This window comes from Chaetodon auriga, chromosome 18, assembly GCF_051107435.1.
Source record: "Chaetodon auriga isolate fChaAug3 chromosome 18, fChaAug3.hap1, whole genome shotgun sequence".
In the NCBI taxonomy this organism is placed as follows: domain Eukaryota; kingdom Metazoa; phylum Chordata; class Actinopteri; order Chaetodontiformes; family Chaetodontidae; genus Chaetodon; species Chaetodon auriga.
In genome coordinates, this window is record NC_135091.1 from 23,638,819 (window position 1) to 23,645,557 (window position 6,739).

Here is a 6,739-nt window from a genome sequence, read left to right on the forward strand (position 1 = left end):
TTCCAACAGAAGCAAAAGTCTTACATTACTGACCGTTACAAGCAAGATAAATCATTCCAACAGAGGCAGAAATCTTACATTACTGACCGTTATAAGCAAGACAAATCATTCCAACAGAAGCAAAAATCTTACATTACTGACCGTTACAGGCAAGATAAATCATTCCAACAGAGGCAAAAATCTTACATTACTGACCGTTATAAGCAAGATAAAATGTTCCAAAAGAGGCAAAAGTCTTACATTACTCACCGTTACAAGCAAGATACAGTATTCCAACAAAAGCAAAAGTCTTACACAACCAGACAGTACCAACAAGATACTGAGTTCCAGGAAAAGAAGAAGTCCTATATTACTAGTTGTTATAAACATGATTTGGCCTTCCAAAATAGACAGAAAGCTTACATAAAGAGTCGTTATGCAAACAATCCTGAGTTCAGACTGAAACAGATACAAATCATGAAACAACACCAGAAATATAAGTACACAAAAAATGTTGTATTTAAATTGCTACATAACATGCAATGTGCTATGAAAATTAAGACAAAATACAGACGAATGAATATGTACAACACACACAATGTTCAAAGTGACAACAATGTAATTAGGCACGCTGTGTTGATGTTTCAATCCCAGATAAAAAATGGTCCCACTTATGTGTGTACTGTTTGTCACCGGGCTTTGTTTGCAAATCAAGTAAGACCCTGCATTAGAGATAATTACGTCAACAATTCACGTGTGGTTGAAGCTTTCTTGACAGGGAAATATGTTCATGTTTGTAACAAAGATTGTCAAGGTCCACAACGTTGCACAATACCTCATGAGAGAACAAAAGAGTGGATTTGTTACACATGCAATGACTACCTTAAGAGAGGAAGCATGCCCAGCCTTGCTGTAGCCAATAAGTTAGAGCTGGCAGAAATACCTCCTGAATTGTCTGATCTAAACATACTGGAAAGGCATCTCATAGCCAAATGCATTACCTTTGCTAAAATTGTTCCTCTTCCTAAAGGTCAACAAAGAGCAATACATGGCAATGTGGTGTGTGTGCCATCAGAAGTGCAAGAGATTGCTGATGCTTTACCCAGACTTAGAAGTGAGTCTCAAGTGATGAGAGTGAAGTTGAAAAGAAGGTTGTGTTACAAAGGGCATCAGGTTTTCCAGACAGTTAGTTGGCCTAAACTTATGAGATCCTTGCATAAGCTGAAAGATATCCATCCCCAGTACAATGATATAACTATACGAGATGAAGCTGCATTTTGTGATCCAACTGTTGCTGATGAAGATAGTGATGATGATCACACAGAACAAAATATGGAGAGTGATGAGTATGATGACAATGATTTGATGGAGATTGACAGGTGTGAGAGCAGAGCAATGTCAGAAGCACAAAAGGAACATGAAGATGAACAACATGATAATATGTCATGTAATAACCAATTGGAGGACCAGTCAGTTGCTACAGAGCAGGATAATGATGACTCCAATGGTGGCATTGTCTTAGAATCATGCCTTCAGCCGTCAGACATTGCAGAGGACATATTAACTTTCAGTGAGGGAATTTATTGCCTGGCACCCTGTGAGGGGAAACGTCCTGTAAGCTTTTTTAAAACACCAAAACTGGAGGCAATTGCTTTTCCTGTTCAATATCCCACTGGTGAAAATACACTTGATGATGACAGACCTATCCATTTATCACCCAGTAGTTATTTCAAAGCAAGGCTTTTCTGTGTTGATGATCGTTTTGCTAGAGATACAAATTATTTGTTTTTTGCACAATTTGTAACAGAAGTACACATAGCCACTTCCAGCATGAAAATACAGTTGCGCAAAGGAAAGCCTGTGACTCGAGATGGACGGAAAATAAACTCCAGAATGCTGCAAGACAAAGGTGAGGTTGAAAAACTAGTACGGAATAAAGATGCAGTCAGATTTATGGAGCCACTGAGAGGCACACCTGCATACTGGGCAAAAACAACAAGAGACCTGTTTGCTATGATCAGGCAATTAGGAACTCCAACATTTTTCTGTACATTTAGTGCAGCAGAAATGAGATGGCCTGAAGTGATAGAGGCAATAAAGACTCAACAAGGTGAACACGTTAACTTTGAAGAACTTGACTGGGCAACAAAGTGTGAGATTCTACGAAGTAACCCTGTGACAACCATGCGCATGTTTGAACATCGGGTGAATGCACTATTCACACATCTGATTCTGTCTCCTGCACAACCCATTGGTAAGGTTGTTGACTACTTTTATCGCCTTGAATTCCAGGCTAGAGGCTCCGGACACATACACTGTTTGTTTTGGGTAGAAAAAGCACCTGTGTTTGAGGAGGACTCCGATAAGACTGTGTGTGATTTCATTGATAAGTACATAACAGCCCAGTTGCCTGACCCAAACACTCAGCCAGAACTGCACAGAAAGGTAAAAGAACTGCAGATGCACAGTAAAAACCACTCCAAATCATGTCATAAAAATAAGAGGCCTGGCTGCCGATTTGGCTTTCCTAAGCCTTCTGCCAATCACACCATGGTCACACGACCTGAAGAAAATACTGACTCTGCACTATTGACAGCAGCAAAAGAGAAGCTTAAACCAGTGACAGACTTGCTTAATGACCCTCAAACTCAGTTTGTGGACTTACCTGAGTTGCTGACTAGGTGTCATTTGAGTTATGAAGAGTATAAACACTGCCTTGAGTTAATGACCAGTTCCAGTGTTGTGATACTGAAGCGTGATCCAAAAGACTGCTGGATAAATGGATACAATCCATACCTTCTCGATGCTTGGGATGCCAATATTGATATTCAATACATTCTGAACCCATATTCATGCATAATGTACATAACATCCTACATCACCAAAGCAGAACATGGAATGAGTGAATACCTGAAAACACTGATTCAAAACACAGATACCAACAGGACTGATGATGAAGAAATGAAGCAAATCATGCAAGCCTATTCCAAAAAAAGAGAAGTAAGTGCTCAAGAGTGTGTAACTCGTGTATGCGGCATACACATGAAGAAATGCTCTCGTAAAGTCATATTTATACCAACAGACGATAATGCACTCAAAATGAGCTATCCTATGTCATTGCTGGAAAACAAAACAGATGAGTCAGTAGACGTGTGGATGACAGGTTTAAGAGAAAAATACAGAGCCAGACCTGAAACACAGGACTTTGAAACTATGTGCTTGGCGGATTTTGCTTCAAGCTGCAGGATTGTCTATGGCAGGCAAAAAAATGGTGAAAATGTTGTGCCCCTTCTAAATGACATGGGATTTGTTCAAAGAAGAACAAAAGGACATGCCGTAATCAGATATCACCGCTACTCACAAGAAAAAAATCCTGAAGAATTTTATGGCACACTACTAAAACTTTACCTCCCACACCGTTCAGAGACACAGCTGAAAAGTCAGTGGTATCCAACATATGAGTCCTTCTTGACTTGTGCCTGTGTTCAGCTACCTGGGTCAGACGTAGTCCAACCTGTGTGCCAAATTGTGCAAGAAAACAGAGCCAAGTATGAGAAACACAATGAGGAGATTGACAAAGCCATTGAGGAATTTGAGCAGCATGGACCCCTACGTGATGAATGGTGTCATCTTGCTCCTGAATCAGAACTAGTGAGGCTGGAGTGTATAGAAGAACTAGATAAAGTATGTTCAAATGAGCCAATTGAGCAGGAGGATGTCCCAGACTACAGTTTTCACTCTGAAGCTAGAACTACAACCATAGCTATGATGGAAGGCCCTCAAATAAATCCTGCAGTTTTACGCCAAATGTATCAAAACTTGAACCACAAGCAAGCATCTGTGTTCTACAAAATTAGAGAATGGTGTATACAGCATGTCTGTGGCCTAAATCCACCTCAGTTTTTCTATTACATAAATGGCGGTGCTGGTACAGGAAAGTCACACCTTATCAAGTGCATCTACTCAGAGGCATCCAAAATACTGTGTAAATTGTCAAGAAATAGTGAGGACAGAGATATATCAATGCCCACTGTGCTGTTAACTGCATTCACTGGCACAGCAGCATTCAACATTTCAGGCCAAACACTACACTCTATACTCAAACTACCAAGAAGCCTAAAACCTCCCTTCCAAGGACTTGGCAATGCACTGGATGATGTAAGGGCAGAGCTTTCACATGCAGAAATTATTGTCATTGATGAAGTGTCCATGATATCCAAACAGCTTTTTGCCTATGTGGATGCAAGACTTAAACAAATCAAAGGAAATCAGAAGCCTTTTGGAGGAATGTCAGTTCTTGCTGTTGGAGATTTCTACCAGCTTCCACCAGTAGGACAAGCTAAACCCCTTTGTGTGTATGAGCCATGCCATTTTGACCTCTGGCAAGACCATTTTCAAATGATCACACTGACAGAAATCATGCGACAGAAAGACGATGTTGCCTTTGCTGAAATGCTGAACAGGATCCGAGTAAAACAGAAAGAAGACCTCTTATCTGAAGCTGACAGAACTTTGCTTTCGCAGACCATCACTACACCAGCACTTTGCCCAAATGATGTACTGCACATTTTCGCAACTAATAAACAAGTGCATGAACACAACACAGCAACATTAGCTCTGCTTCATTCTGATATTACAACTATTGATGCAGATGACTACAAAAAGGACCCACGAACAGGGAGAATGGCAAGACAAGCTAAACCTTATCAAGGAGCAAAAAAGGAATTGCCTGACACACTACAAATAGCAAAGGGTGCACGTGTTATGCTCATCAGGAATATTGATGTCAGTGATGGATTAGTTAATGGCACATTTGGTACAATTGCACAAATAGTGACCTGTACAAAAGATGGTGCTACACGTGTTAAGATGCTTGGACTTATTTTGGATAATGAAAATGCTGGACAAACACACCATAATACAGCTGTTGGAGGGTCTGCTAATATTGTGTACATAGAAAGAGTGGAGGAGAATATGACACAGAAAGGAGTGGTACGCAGACAGTTTCCTTTGAAGTTGGCTTTTGCATGTACAACACACAAAGTGCAAGGTATGACAACCTCATCTGCTGTAATTTCGCTGAAAAATATTTTTGAGCCTGGGATGGCTTATGTAGCTTTAAGCAGAGTGACTTCTCTTAGTGGAATGCACATCATTGACATGGATGAGAAGAAAATATATGCCAATCCTGAAATCACTGCAGCCCTAAAGATTATGAGACATGTTTGTTTTGATGACATAATGCCACTTCTGAACAATGTGCAAACAATAAACAATTCTGACACTCTTACAATTATCCATCACAACACAGAAGGACTTCCATGTCACATTAGTGATATTAGAACGCATCATGAGCTGTGCCTATCTGATGTTTTGTGTCTAACAGAAACTCACTTGCAAGGCTCTTTTGTACCTGACAGTCTGCATTTGGAAGGCTATACAATGTTCAAACGTAACAGACACATGTCGTACACAAACTATCCTCAGTTGAATAATAGAAACGGTGGTGGAGTTGCACTTTATGTGAAAAACCACATTCAAGCCTCTGAAAAGCACTACATCCAGAATGTAACTGACCTGGAGTTTTTGGTGGTAAAAATTGAAGGCCCAGTAAAAGCACTGATTGCTGTTGTGTACAGACCACCTGACTACTCTGTAGAATTATTCCTCTCAAACCTTGGTAGCCTGTTGGAGTCTTTGGAGATCATGGATTATCACCCAACCATTGTCTGTGGAGACTTTAATGAAGATCTCCTGTCCAACAAAAAGAAGCCAATATTTGAGTTCTTCCAAAACAGAAGATATACACAACTGATTACAAACGCCACCACAGAAAAGCAAACACTTCTGGACCACATTTTCATTTCACAACCACAGCACTGTCTCCATTCTGGTGTTTTACAGACCTATTACAGTTATCACAATCCCATCTTTTGTATTATAACCTGCAATATGTGTTAAACATCAGCATATTTGTGTAGATTCTGATGAAATATAATTATGTATGTTATAACAGACAATATAATGTGATATATTTAAAAAATGCCCACAAACAGCTTACACTATTTACATAGCATAATATCCTAAAAGTTCTCACAATAAGTAGAGTTTCGTGCAATGTAGTTTTGTGAAACATATTATAATCTAGCCTTGGTTGAACCTTTGCACACTTGTAATACAATAGTCCACCAATGTCTACATTAATATCTTTAGGTATTACAATGGTAATTTTTGGAATATTGGCAAATGCTTCATATCACAAAAATCTTTACAACATTAGCTACAATTTTACATAAGTACAGGTTAGCAAGTAATGTAATCGTATCACTATTATATTGCTTTCTGATAAACTCCTATATGACTTTTTGATCTGCTTGCTCTACTCCTTTAAACCTTCCAAGGCTGGCCAACCACAACCAGTTTCCACTTGCTTGTAAAAAGTTTGTATTTTATAGCCTACTATTACAATAATAACATAGAAAATAACCTTTCACAAAGCACATTTTAAAACAGATCACAGTTTATCTAGGCACAGTGGAAGAGGTCACAATTTTACAGGTATTTACATTACACAACCAATATTGTCAATACAGTCATTGCAGGGGAACTTTCTCTGCAGCAAACTGACACCAACTGGGCTTGCTACACCAGCCTATCTAAGGCTGGTGTAGCAAGCAGAGGGACTACAGGTCCTCTTTGCACAGAAAATTCTTCATTTGTTAACCTTACAAAGCAGCACAGCCATGCAGCTCTCCAGCAA